Genomic DNA, 15,626 nt, shown 5'->3' with positions numbered 1-15,626 from the left:
AGATGACTTCATTTGGGGACCATCTTCAAATGGCCTCTTTACCATCAAATCAGCTACTTGGTTACAACTTAATACACAAGAAAGGCACCATCAAATTGCTCTTATCATCAAATTATGGAAACTGGATATCCAGCCAAAAATCAAACTCTTTGGTTGGCTACTGCTAAGAGGACGATTGAAAACAAGAGATAGGCTCTCTAAATTTAGAATGATAGATGACAATTCCTGCCCTATGTGTAATACTGACAATGAAATTGCAGACCATCTTTTTGGCTATTGCAGTTTTGCTGCAGAAGTATGGAGATTGACAGGTATGCCTGCAACTTTGAACTGGAATAAGGGATATCTCAAAGTCTTCCATGATTTGTTCCTTTCTCAACCTTTTAACAGTAGCCTCTTTGCAAAAATAATCACCTCCTGTTAGAAAATCTAGAAAGCCAGGAATGATAAAGTGTTCAGAAATGCAAACCCAAACCCACAATCTGTGGTAGCAACTTCCGCTGCGAATATTGGTAATGTCAGATCTACAGAGGGATAAGCAGAGAGAGTTTTTTCCCAAAACAAACGAACCACCATTAGGTGGACAGCTCCTTCTGCTTGTGCAGTTAAACTCAACTTTGATGGATCAGTAAATGGAACCTCCGCTGGTGGTGGTTTTGTTATACGTGATGTTCATGGAAGGCCCTTGATAGCTGCCACTGAACAAGTCGGTACTAATACAGTTCCTTTAACATAAGCTATTGCTCTAAGTAACGGACTCGTCTGTGCTTTAGAACGAGGACACTACAGAGTTCAAGTTGAGGGCGACTCCAAACTTGTCATTGATGCTGTCAATAAAGTTATACACCCACCCTGGCGCTTACTCAAAATTATTCAAGATATCCAAGCCATTGCTACCAGTTTTAACTCAATTTCATTTCGACATATCTTCCGGGAAGCAAACTTTGTAGCAGATGCTATAGCTAATCTAGGCCATAATTGTACTAGTGGAAATGTGTGGATAAATAGAGTCCCTATGGAGGCTTCAAGAGCCTTAATGTTCGATTTTGTAAACTCGGGATGCCAGAGAGGCTTCCATCTTTAATCTATAGTCTTTTCATATAAAAAATAATTAAAAAAAAAAAAAAAAACTATGATGATAGAGTGCTACAGTTCGTTGCGGGTTCTTGAAATTAATTAATTATTTCGTCTTTAACCTGATTGTCTTTGAGTAGTGTGGATGCCAAAATTTAATGAAAATAAAATTCATGTTCAAGGAAATCTCTATTCTGTGTTTGACCCAAACTCTAGGTTACTTGACCTAGTGGTAAAATGGTTACATTAGAAGGATTTAGATTCTCATTCAATGTACGATTACTTTCCTTGTATGATTCAGACTCTATGACTTGTAATCCTCTATATAAAGAGGCCCCTATTATCAATGAGAATACACAGCAATTTTCTTTCAATTCTGTTTCCCTAAAACACGTTATTAGCACGAGTTCTAACCCTAACCCTAAACCTAAAACTCTAAATCCCCCGCAGCTCCTACGAGCCCCTGCGCTTGCTGCTCCCCACACACTGCATCTCCTACGCGCCCCTGCGCGCACTGCATCTGCTGCCCCCGGGCCTTGTAGCACCAGCAGCCTACCCCGCAGCATCCCCGAGACATATTTGCAGCGGCCTCGTGGCATCCCCGCGCCATTTCCGTAGTGGCCTCGCGACCCCGCCACATCTCCGCAACGGCCTCTTGGCATCCCCGCGGCATCTCAGCAGCGACCTCACAGCATCCCCGCAGCATCCCTGCAGCATCCTCGAGGCATCTCGGCATTCTTGTGGAATCCCTGCAGCGACCCCGCAGCATCCCTGCACAGCCAATCTAGCTCCGGCCATCACTTTTGGCCACCAGATTCTGGCAACTTTTCAAGGTAAACTTTTCTAAAAGTTCCCATTTTTGAAGTTTTCATTCTTTTCTTCTTTTCTCGAGGACTTCCAACATCCCTTCTTCTACCCCCCGTTCTTCTTCATATGAGAGACCAATAGCCGAACTGTGGGGGTTCGTGCTCACTCCAAGTTTGGAGCTTGTAGAGTCCTCCAAACTTAGAGTTTGTTGAGAAGAAACGATCGACCACAAACATCATTATTTCGAACTAATCCAACCACTCTTGGAATAGAATTTATTGGAAGCAACTATGCTCGGAAATTCCAAATTTCCTGGAAGTGATTACGCTCAGAAATTTTATATGTTTCGTGGTAGCCTTTTCCGCTCCAAAACTAACTATTCCTCTTGTTCTCTTTCAAGATGAGTAACCTGAAAGAATGAAGGGTTGAAGACTACAAATCTGGTTAGGATCAATAGATTGCCAATTTTGTTTAAGTCTTTAACCCTTCATTCTAGATCATCTTCTTGATCTTCTTGTTCCACATAGTGAGCTTCTCTTGATTCACAATGTGCTTTGTAAGCGGTAACAATTTGTTCACGAGCTCTACAAATGTGTGCCCAATTACCGGATACTCCACATAGAGAACACATCTCTGTGCTTAGACTCCATTGATTGAGGTGCTTTGAAAGCATCATTTAGATGGCTCTTAGTGTTGGTGGCGCCACCAACATGGCCAGAGGCGTTGCCTCCCTCTCTCTTTCCACGTTGACCTCTTCGGTTCCGTGTTAGCCTATTTTGGTTGCTTCTAGAGCCTCTCGCTCGTTTACAAAGCTGGTTCCGTAGGGAAATTAGGACTGAGACCGTCCTCTGTAAAGGATATGAAAATACTCATTATGTTCTTACATAGAATCCGTAGGGATTCTGTGGACAGATTCAACCAACCTGCGGACGTTTAAATATCTCATGATGTTGGTTGACATGCAAACACACTGGTCACATGTTGTGCCAATGTCCACCTGTAAATGCTGCTTATGCTACACTTCTAGCACATATCATATGACAACGGGCTCACTCCCTGGATCATCATATTCCGTCAATTGGACTTGATAATGCTAGAGAGTTTACATCAACGACTTTCGATGGTTATTACAATAAGACTGATGTTGGACATCATCTTCCCATGTACACACCCAAATGGTATTGCGGAAACAACTACGATGATAGTTAAGACATTGGTAATGCGCACCAATCTCCTTATATCCGCTTGGGGTGATGCAATATCGCATGCAGCTATGCTAATTCATCTACGACCAACCGCCACTCAATCTACCTATGTGCTACAGCTAGTGACTGGGTACAAGTATCGTACTTACGCATATTTAAGTATGACATTTATGTGCCAATTGCGTCGCCACAGCGCTCTATGAAAAGTCCTTATAGATGAATGGGCAACTACGTTGGATTTAAGACTTCAACAATTATCTGCCACTAAATGCCCTTGCAAGGCTATCTCATTACTGCAAGATTTGCAGGTTGCCACTTTGATGAGACAGTCTTTCCGTCATTAGGGGGAGATCAGAACATGGATGTTCAGCAGGAACGACAGGAATTTTCGTGGCCTATCCCCACTATGTCTCATCTCAATCCCTGTTAAAGTGACGAGATCACACAAATATGCTGCAAATATGCCTGCAAGGAAGTACGTCCCTACAAGATGACATAGTGCCACCCTACACGGAGGAAAGCATGGCGCCACTGCTAAAGAGATTGGCACTCTGGCGTTATAGGCCATGGCCCCAGCTAGGATGCGTGGGAGGCCCGTGAGTTTGAATGATACTTTAACACATTGCAATCCTTTGATTATCAAGACTCAAAATCCGTCTCATGAGAATCTTTCGAATTATGGTTACCGTTGGGGGACGCCTCAATGTCAGAACCTATTCATGAGAATATAGAGCTCTATGAAAATTACATTAGTATACATGAGACGTGGGATAAAAACTCCATCATAATTGATGATGTAGTTACGCATTTCCTTGCGCATGAGTTTGTTGAGTCTGATGATATCGAACCACGCTCCGTTGATGAATGAATGCCAACGTAGAGAAATTTGGCCTGAATGGAAAGATGCGATCCAGGTTAAGATAGATTCTCTAACGAAGAGGAAGGTTTTCAAGCCAGTGATGTCAACACCTCCTGACATAAAACCTATTGACTAATGGGTCTTCGTTAGAATACGTGATGTGAAAAAGATATGGTAATCTCGCCTTATGGGGCAAGGCTTCTTACAAAACGCTCTGGAATCGACTACGATGAGACATATTGTCTCTTAATGGATGTCGTTGCACTCTACTACCTTGTCAGTTTGGTAGTTTCCAAATAACTGAACATGTAGCTTACAAATGTGGTCACTACGCATCTCTATGGGGATCTAGATACGAAATATACATGAAGGTTCATGGTGGACTTCATTTACCCAAGTCAAGTGGTTGTAGACCACAGAGCGCGTTTGCAATAAGGTTAAAATGCTCACTAAAGTGACTACTTGATTGGGAATGGATATGCCCGTACGTTTCCATAACAAGTTTCAGATCCTATCGCGGTTCATGTTGGACATGATCTTCATTAGAAGCCCTTAAAGAATTAAGGGAAACCGCTGAACACTTGAAATCCGAGTTTGAGATGAAGGATTTTGGGAGAACACGATTAGTTCTTGGTTTGGAACTTTAGCATCGTGTTGATAGATGCTTAGGCATTTTGACAAGGTCAAACCTTCAAGCGCCCCCATGATCGTCCGTAGTCTTGATCCTAAAAAGAATCCTCTTCGTCTGAAGGATGATGACAAAGATGTGCTAGGGGGAGAAGTGCCTTACTAGAGTACAATAAGCGCATTATTGTACTTACCCCAATGCACAAGATCGGACATCTCATATGTTCTGAACTTGCTCCAACGCGACGCCATTGGATTGGTGTAAAAGATATCTTTTGATACTAGATATGTACAACTGATATGGGCATGCTTTATCCCTACAGAGAGATAATGGATTCGGACCCATCACACACGAGGAACGCCATCAACATTGGCCTACGTCCACTATCCCCATCCCAAAACGACATGTGTTTTGGAAGGTTTTGCTGATATTGGGTATCTCTCTGACCCACACAAAGGTCATTCCCAAACTGGTTAAGTGTTTACCATGGGAAAAGACCGAGATATCTTGAAGGTCTACAGAACAGACCTTAGTCGTCATATCTTCGAACCATGCAGAGATTATTGTTCTTCACTAAATGGTTCATGAATGTTTATGGATTGGATCCATAATTATGCATGTTCGAACAATTGTGGTTCGAAGTCTACCACAGATGAGCCTACGAGCATTTAGGATAATGCTGCTTGTTTTGAACAAATGAAGCAAGGCTACATCAAAAGCGACAACACCAAGAATAATCAGCAACAACAGACTCTCCTCAAGATCAAGGTGAACTAGGTTCGATCTGAGGACAATATGGCAGACTTGCTCACTAAGTCATTGCCTAAATTCTACTTTCGAGAAACATGTTGGTAGCATCGTTTGCGGAAGTTATCCGAACTCCCATGACCGTAGTCATCAGGGGGAGATGCAGATACTAGGGGGAGATGTCTACATGTTTCGAGACCATACGTGAAGGGTGTGTTGTGCTCGTTTTCCATTCGATCGAGGTTATTTTTATCCCACTGGGTTTTTGTTACTCGGCAAGGTTTTTAACAAGGCAACAAGAGAAGCACCGCATTTGGGCAACACAAGGGGGAATGTTCAAGGAAATCTCTATTCTATGTTTGGCCCAAACTCTAGGTTACTTGACCTAGTGGTAATAGGGTTACATTAGAAGGATTTAGATTCTCATTCAATGTACGATTACTTTCCTTGTATGATTCAGACTCTATGTCTTGTGATACTCTATATAAAAAGACCCCTATTATCAATGAGAACACACAGCAATTTTCTCTCAATTTCGTTTCCCTAAAACAATTCATTAAATAAATTAGTTAACACTTGAAATTATGACCGACCAAATTTAGTTGGCATGCGGGTCCCATAAAATGTACACGTGGCTCTTAAGTTAGCAAAACCAGGTAAACTCTTAGAATGACACATGTCGATATATGAAAGGCCCGTTGACAATAAACAAATCTGTTCCGACTAAATCAGTTGATATTAAGACGGATCAACCGAATTAAATCAATTGACTCCGGGTAAAATCAAGTATTAAATATTGTCTGCTGATGGTATTCTCAAGTTGAAGGTCTTGATTTTGATGAAACCTTTACTCCGCTTGCAAAACTTGAATTTGTTCGTCTTCTCTTTGCTATTGCATGTCATTTAAGGTTTACTCTTTTATCAAATGGATGTGAAAAATGTATTTTTAAATGGTATTCTTCAAGAAGAAGTTTATGTTGAACGACCTGCAAGATTCATAGATCCTATCCATCCTGATCATATGTATAGACTTAATAAAGCTCTCTATGGGCTGAAACAAGCCCCTAGAGCTTGGTATGAGAGACTTTCCTTTCATCTTTTAGATAAAGGCTATGCTAGAGGTTCAATTGACAAAACTTTGTTTGTAAAAAGAACTTCTCATCATTTAATTCTTACTCAAGTCTACGTGGATGACATTGTTTTTGGCTCAACTTCAGATTCATTGATTCAAGACCTATAAGGGTAGTCTTTTCTAAAGTAGTGCCTAACATGTCCTATGCTGACTTTGGGGTCTAACCTTTGCTTTTTCCTAAGAAAACTTGTTCAAACTTTTTGAAAGAAATAAAACTAGCCTTCAACATGCCCAAATTTTTCACCTAGCGGTTACTGTAACAGGCGGAATCACTGCTACTTATTTCTATCTGAAGCTGAAGCTGAAGCAAATCTTTCTAAGAAATAGAAAGTATAGACCTAAAACTAGTATAGGATTGAGGCTAACAACATATATAAACAAACATTTAAATATTGCAGAAATATTGATAAGGTGGATGAGCAATCCGAAATTATTTATTCAAACATAATTACAAACTAAAATTCAGAGCCTTATTCTCAGGTAAACAGCTAAAAAGCTGTTTAGCTATCTATGAGACTGATTTACTTATACTTACTTGGAAAGAAAGTACTTCCACACTAGACAGGAAGGAAAGAGGCACACTGCTACTATGGCTTTCTTACTTCTTGAGAGAATATGTTTTCTCCTCAATTTTTTGATGCCTTACAACTGAACCTAAGGCTCCTTATATAGGGAGCGGAACTTAAACTAGAATTCAAAACATAAAAATGTACAACACAACTCAATTATTTTTTGCTCCCATGAGTGCTCCTGATGATGGAGGTCGTTCGATGGAAAGCAGATTCCTCTTGGTGAAATGTTTTTCACCACTGTCTTTTTTTGAAAAGCAAAAGCATCTTTAGGAAAAGCCAAAGCTGCTTTCGGTGCTTTTTACACCTGCTGCTTCACATGTTTTCATCTGTTTCAGAATTATGGCCAAGGACAAAAGAGTTGTCATTTTCCATCCTGGCTTTGACTTCATTGTCTTCTACGTCCGTGTCTGCATACATTTTGTAGTGGTTGTCACTTTCAAGCTTTTCGATCCACTGCAGACATGCTAATGAGGAGTCTATCTCCTTTCTTTTGAGAGATAGGAAAATGTCACTGCTTACAACTTCAGGATGATCATAAGCAGTAATTATGATTTTCTCTCCTACTACCAAGAATGTTTTTTCTGGGTCTTCTTCGATGATCTTCTTGATATCGTCAAGGGACATGGCCTTTATCCAGGGGATGCTAGAGTTAGGCTGGCCATTATATCCAACACAGGCAGGCTTAAGATATTTTTCTTGTATAATCCTCAAATAATGATATGGGGAAATATATTTAACTTCACCATTTCTGTTTTAGATCCATTCTGGAGGAGTTGATTTGAACTTCAGCCTGAGGATATAGTCATTTTTTCTGACATTTTTGACTGTATTGACTAGGTAAGCCCTTGAGATCATCATTGGTCTTGGTCCAGAGATTATGGACAAAACCATTTTCAACAAGCCAGAGCTTGTGTTCTTGAGGATGTTCACTTTGAACATTTATCACATATCTTCCAACATAGAGTCCAGGGATGACGAAGAGGGTTGGAGGAAACGAGGCAGAGTTCTAAATTCCAATAAGATTATGAAAGTCGAACCAATCTGATTCTTTTAATGCTACAACAGGAACTCTAGCACTCTCAAGTTCTTCAAGATACTGGATTTTCTCTTTTTGGACAGCACTCTGCTGTATATCTTCATAAACTTCTTCAAATTGTAGTCTGGCATTCTTGTGGAGTTCTTCAGCTAGAGCAAACAAGGCAGGGAACATGAGACCACTGTTTCTTTCTTGAAAGACATATAAGAGATTATCTAAAATTGCCTTCTAGTGGTATGTTATTCTCCTGCCAGTTCTGAAGACAGGATCTGCAAAAGTTTTTAATTCATAATTAAAAATAGGACTAAATACTGTTTAGTCCTTGAGCTTTTAACCATAAAACACTTCAGTCCCTGACCTTCTAATTTCACACATTTAGTCCCTGTACTTCAAAATTTCAGATCAATAGGTCCTTACCGTCTAAAAGTCGCGGTGAAATATCTATTATGCCCTCCGTTCTTTTTTTTTTAATTAATTAATTAATTATATTATTTTTTTTGGAAAATGATTTTTTTCCCTTTCTTTATGTTTTTTTTCCTTTCTTTCTTTCTGTTTGAAAAAAAAAAAGAATAAAGAAAAAAGAATAAATAAAAAAAAGATAAAGGAATAAATTTATTTAAAAAAAAAGAACTGATGACATAATAGACATTTCGCTGCGACTTTTAGAAGGCAAGGACATATTGGTCTGAAATTTTGAAGTAAAGGGACTAAACGTGTGAAATTAGAAGGTCAGGGACTGAAGTGTTTTATGGTCAAAAGCTCAAGGACTAAACAATATTTTAGTCCTTAAAAATATTTATTACTCCAGTTGGAGTGGATTTGCTTTTTGGCAAAGCAACAACTTTCAACGGTCTTGATGAGCTTTTACCGTATACCGTTTGAGACGGGCTAGCCAATCCTTTACCCTGTGATTGATCAGTTGTGGCTAGTCCTTTTGGACTTAGCAAGAATCTTTTGAGGATCTTTTCTTTTGATTCCTCAGCTTCTTCATGTTCTTTCCCGGATCTTTTGTTTATGGGATTGCGACCTTCATCGTCGTCTCTTCGGCTGAACATTGCCTTTTCTCTAGTCAATGTATCTCGAAGATAATTCTTGTTACCTGCAATTAATTCAACATTATAATTATATTGGTCAAGGAATAATTGTCAATTTGCTAGTCTTCCTCTATCAGCAGCTTTATCAAGTTTAAAATTTTTGAAATTCTTTACTCTAGCACAATCGGTGGGTACAACAAAAGGTTTTCTAAGAAAAGCTGGAGAATTTAAAATTGTTTTCTTGACAGCCAAAATTTCTTTTTCTCCGGTAGGATAATTTAATTCTGTAGGGCTAAATTTGTCACTACAAAATTTACAGATCTTTTCAATGTTAGTTCCTGGGGTTTTTGCCAGAACAACACCGAACCAGTAATTATCGCTAGCATCTGTTTGGAGAATGATTTCATCATTTTCCTCTGGTTGTTGGAAAGGATGGAAATTTTTGCAAAGAGCATTTATCTGCATTATGATTTTTTCATCATCTTCTGTGAAGCTCCATTTTTTTTTGAACTTGTTTTAGGAGATAACATTATTGTTAACTCCGAGATCTTGGGAATGAAATTTCTCCCATAATTAATGACTCCTAAGAATCTTTCTAGACTTTTAGCATCGGGAATTTTATCTGGAAACTTCCAGATCTTCTCAAGGATGTGTGGTTGGAGTTTTATCACTCCATTCTTGATGTTTATTCCAAGGAAATCAACTTCATCTAGGATAAAGAAGATTTTCTTTTCTCCTAAGATGATTCCATGCTGAACTATCAGCTTTACAACCTCATGGAGGTGTTTCATGTGTTCTTCTCTGTTTTTGGAGAAGACAAGGATGTCGTCAATATAGACAACACAGAATTCAGCAACATGTTTGAAGATGTCGTCTATTTCTCTGGAAAATCGAAGGGGCTTGTTTTAAGCCAAAGGGCATTACTAACCATTTGTAATATCCTTGTGGTGTTCCAAATGCAGTGAGGGGAACACTATCAGGATGCATCTTGACTAGCCAAAACCCGACATTGCATCGAATTTTGAAAAGACTTTAGCTCCTCTGAGCTGATTGATCAAGACTCTTACTTGAGAAATTTGATAACCGTCTTTGACAGTCTTTGTTGACATCTCTATAGTCAATCACCATTCTAGCTTTTCCTCTGAGGTTTTCTGCATGATTTCTCACGTAGAAAGCTGGGACATGATGAGGGCAAGTGGATGGTCGAATTAATCTCTTGTTCAGGAGATCTTCGATATCTTTCTTGAATTCTTTTTTGTCTTCCTCTTTGTAGTGAGGATTTGACATGATAGATAGCATTCATATCATGTAATCTTAATTCACAGACCACTGAGTCTTTTTCCCAAAATTTCTGAGGGTAGACATCTATATTATGTTCGAGCATTTTCTTGATTTTATCAAGAGTAGTGATTTTTTGAGATTCAAGCTTATTCTGGTAGTGCTTGAGATTATGCTCATGGATGAAACTAGCTTCTTCATCCTTACTAGTTTCATCTTCTTCTTCTTCTGAAGATTCTTCAACAAGTAATTCTTCTTGTTATTTGATTTGGAGCACCGGCTCAAATTTGGGTTTGTAGGGTTTATGATCACCACTATTCTGTTGCGATCTCTGATATTGTGTAGTAAAGTTTGGACCTACTACACGTTTTGCCTAGGTAAATCTATCTGCCCTAAACACCCGTTCTCCTTTTCTGAAGCATATCGCGTCTTCATCTTGAATATATCTTTGTTGGAGAATGAAATCGTTTCCCAACAAGAAATCAGATCCTTGGCCTTCTGATTGCCAAAGGGTATTGATAATAAATGTTCCTCCACCAATGGTGATATCAACATTTCTAGCTACCTTTTTCATAATGAGGTGACTTCCATCAAACTGGACACCTGTAGCTATTCTTTTGCTATCTTCTTTCTAGATTTCATTTGGAATTGCAAATCTTTTTGCAACTGTAAATCTCGATCCATTATCTACAAATGCATGTAGATGATATTTCTTGTGATCGGAGAATTTTAATCCAATCTCTATGTAGTTGATGTACCTACTAGTAGAGACGATTTTTGATTGTTGAAGCTCATTTTCTTGAGCTTGTTCTTGTGGTATGAATGGTTTACATTCTTCTGGAACATTTTCTGGTGTTTCAACTAGTTCAATATTTTCATAAATTTTTTCTTCCTTTATTTCTGAGGAAGATGGTTCCTTGATTTCTTGGAACAAGGTTTCTACTTTTTTCTCTTTTTGTTTAGAGAAATATTCTTCATATTCTTATGCTACCAATTGGCTGATAAGGACATTCTTGGTTTTTCTTCTTACTTCAGCTATGAAGCATTCTTTGTGATAAGTATTTTTTGACTCTTCACAGAACATAGGAAGTCGATTCTTTTCATGACATACGTAGTAGTCACAAACGAATGTACCAGGGTTCACCTGATGAGAAGACATTATTGTTTCTGTCTTGCTTTCTTCCCAGTTTTTGACTTGAAGCACATTCATCTGTCTGGATTCTAAGTATTCTTCTTCATAATCTAATTCAGAGTCAGATGATTCTTCTTCTTCAGACCAGGCAGAGTATACTGAGCTGTTGTCATCTTCTACTATTTCTTAGCCTTTCATATGTGCAGTTTCTACTATGGGCTCGTATTCTTCAAATAGAGCTTTAGTAGACCTTTTACTCTTTTTTGGGCATTCATTAGCATAGTGCCCTTCAGCTTTACATAACCAATATCTGCAAGCTTTCTTGCCTGGTTGTTTATTCTGATGGTGATTCTTCTTTTTCTTGAAGAATTTCTTTTTAGGATCTTCATCATGTTTCTTGAAATTGGAGCTTTTCTTAAACTTCCAATTTTTTCTGTGTTTAGGTTTTTTGAACCTCTTCGAATAATGATTTTTTTTTTTTTAAGCTTGGATTCACGACATCTCCAGTTGGTGGGCATATCTACTATTCCGTAACAGAAGTTTTCTACTCCTTTGAGCTGTTTCTTGGCCATTTTGGCTCTAAGATTAGCTTTGCATTGTTCTTTTAATAATTACCGGATTCTGTTGGCAATTCCTCCAACTGAAAATCTTTCAATTAGTTTTTTAGCTATGCTTTCTCTCACAGCTGTTCTCCATGGTTCAGGGAGTTTCCTGTGTAACAGGTTGACTAGAACAGTGTTTTCTCGTTCACCTATTGTACAATAGTATTCTTGAAATTCATTCAAGTATTCTTCAAAATATCTCATGTCACAGATTTTGAGATCATAGATATTTGACTTGGTCATTTCTTTGGCATTCTCACTCAGATTTGAGAGATCTCCACAGAACTGATCGTACAGAGGTGTTGCAAAATCATAAGGAGATTTTGAATTTGTTATTTCTTCTAGGCAGCTTATTCCTCTGGCAGTTTCATTGAAATATTAATAATATTTCTTTGCTACTCCAGTAAGAGTAGTTTCATAGTACACTTGCAAAACAACAATCATCAATTTGGTTCAAATTTACAGAGATGATCTACTCATATATACCTAAAAACTAAACGGTTAAGATGTGAATATGTGATCGAAAAGTTGTCAAAATATGAAAATCCGTTCCTTTGCTAAGGAACAGACCTTCTTTATATATATATATATATATATAAAGAATCCCTTTTTTGGTCTTTTCTAGGGATAGGGCATTACACTAATTTTTCGATTATATTTTGGCATCTCAACAGTTCAGTTTTTAGGTCATAATGTGTAGATCGCTTGTGCAAATTTTCAACCAAATTGATTATCGTTAAGGCATTCAAAATGGCGATTTAAGTTTATAAGTATGAACGGTTCAAGTTTGATAGATTTGGTATGTCAATTGATTTAATCTAGTTTGATACCTTAACGATCACCGATTTGGCTGAAAATTTGCAGAAATGATCAACACATTAGGACCTAAAAGCTGAACGGTTGAGATGTTGAAATGTGTTTGAAAAGTTGGTCAAATGTCCTATATATATGCAGATCTTATCCAGAGCGGAGTTCCTCTTTGAAATTACCGAGTGAACTTCGAGTTTTGAGTCACTTTTAGGTCACAATCAACATCTCGACAGTTCAGTTTTTAGGTACTAGTGTATATATCATCTCTGCAAATTTTTAGCCAAATTGATGATCGTTAAGGTATCTAACTCGCTTAAAACAATCGATGAACTGAATTTGTCCAACCTGAACCGTACTAGCTTTAAAGTAGTTATCAATGCCTTAACATCACACTGTGTGATTCACACTGAGTGTTCGAAAATACTTGCAGTGCTTTTTAACCCAAAAATTTAACGTGCAGAATGAACACAAAAATTTACCCAAAATGTGTTGTTATTTTATTTTATTATTTTTCCCCCCTACCAATCACAACTAAGAGTAATAATAATAATTATACCAAAATCATCACTCTCTTCGATGCAAAAACTCGAAAGAAACTTCGATTCGTTTTATTTAACACATAAAGAGACTTGGATAGACGATCAACCGAACCTAATGTTTCAACCGTCCCACTAGAGACCGTTTGATTCTCCAATCACATCTCATCTTAATATGACAATATTTATGAGTTTATGACCACCATTGAAAACTATTTTTCCAAGGTTAAAAGCACCGGGACAAAAATTATGAGATGTTATCAAGCTAAAGACATCTAAAAGAAAGTATAATGATTTTATTGACATTGAAGATGACAAGGATGAGGGCGGCCATATTGAGAGCGTTCAAAGAGAAAGTAGACAGAAGTGTCGGAAGGTTGAGCATTCCCCGTTTGCAAGTTTGGAAGAATATGTCAATATGAGAATTGCTTAACAAGGAAGCTTTGATGACATAAAACAAGAAGGTGACTTAACTTACCATTTTACATGTAACAAAAGTCTGATGGAGTAAGACGGAAAATACATTAGTAAAAGTTGAAGGATTATAATACCGAATTGAAAGACTAAAGTAGTGGAATATGATAAAAGTAATTGAATACCACCACTACATTATCAAAAATTTTCACTATATGTTTAGGGTGTGGCTATATCCACCCTACTAAATTCTTATCATACCCTACATATGTATTTTTATGATAATAATCCAATTTTACCCTTGAGTATTTGAATTTTGAAAAAATAAATAATAATTCAAGATAACAAAAACAAATAAGCCAGCAGCCCTATTCGAGCAACTCACCCTTAGGCCGTCATCCAGCAACCCAAACCTGTGATGTTTGCCGCAACCAACAACGCTGACATCCTCTCTCTCTCTCTCTCTCTCTCTCTCTCTCTCTCTCTCTCTCTCTCTGTGAGAAACATTCAATTGAGGCATTCAGTTTCCTAATTTTGTGTGTATCAATGGAGAGGTTGTTTTAGTATCGTTGCGAGATTAATATGAACATATTTTTCTTCTCTTGGTTTAACTGTGTCATTGAATGTATGAATGTACTCTCAAGTCTCAACAACATAGTTGTCTTGTTAGATGGGATCATGGAACAAAGGGAGGGTAATAGCTTTTCAGTTAGTATTTGACTATTTACATTTTGTATCTTTTTCACTTCATTTTGTTTTATTTTTGATTGAATTCAAGGATAAAAATGGAACTTTATAGTCTAAAAATTACAAGTAGGGTGAACATAGTATTTAGAAGGGTGGCAATAGTCTCACCCTATGAGGAATCAAGATGATTACATACCTTGCTCTGATGCAGCTAATCTTATATGGATATCTTGTCCATTCTCTTTCTCAGTTAAATTTCTTAAGTCAATCAGATCACCTAACCACAGCAAGCACCCACTTCTTCCTTCCCTGATATTAGAATTTGCATAAGCTGTACAGGAGCAGTTCTTCATACACAACATCTCACATTCCTTGAGGTTCAGACTTGTGGTAAACCAGGATTGTTTGGTGCTTGGCAATTTGATCCGGTCCCAGTGTACTTCTGGAATGGGATTAAGTTGGCACCCTGTCATTTTCTTATAATTAGCTTGCATAATTCAGATTTTGACTTGTCTTTGTCAGACTTTTATTAGAAGATAGACAATTGTAGCATTATTTTGGTCAAACTCTGTCTGCAGCTAAAAATCTCTATCACATCACCATTCTAACTACAGTAGCAGTATTGGCAGCTTAACTAGAAATCATGCAGGCTTTACATGGATACATCACTCGATTTCTAATTTAGTTGAGTACTGGTGTGAGGGTAGTTGGATAGACCAGTGTTGACTGTCTCATTCGCCAGCAGGTTTTTATTAACACAAAATGTGAATATCTGAGAAAATTATGTATGAATGTCAATTTATCAACCAGCAGAAAACATGAAAGGCCAAGGATCGAAGGAAAAAGATCAAACACAGGTAGCTTTAAGAGCATATCTTTCCCTAGTCAGGAGTCTGTGCTTGTGTGATCTGTGCAGATATTGTGATTATAGTGATAGGCATAGGTGAACATTTTTACCTTGTCAAAGTCGCAGCAGAGCCAGAGTCAGACTTTACAGCTGGCCTCCTCACTCTTATTTCTCCTCAACTCCGTTATCTCAGGTGTTACGTCAAACACCTTTCCGGTGAGTTGGC

This window comes from Rosa chinensis, chromosome 1 (assembly GCF_002994745.2).
Source record: "Rosa chinensis cultivar Old Blush chromosome 1, RchiOBHm-V2, whole genome shotgun sequence".
NCBI lineage: Eukaryota > Viridiplantae > Streptophyta > Magnoliopsida > Rosales > Rosaceae > Rosa > Rosa chinensis.
This window is presented reverse-complemented; position numbering follows the sequence as displayed.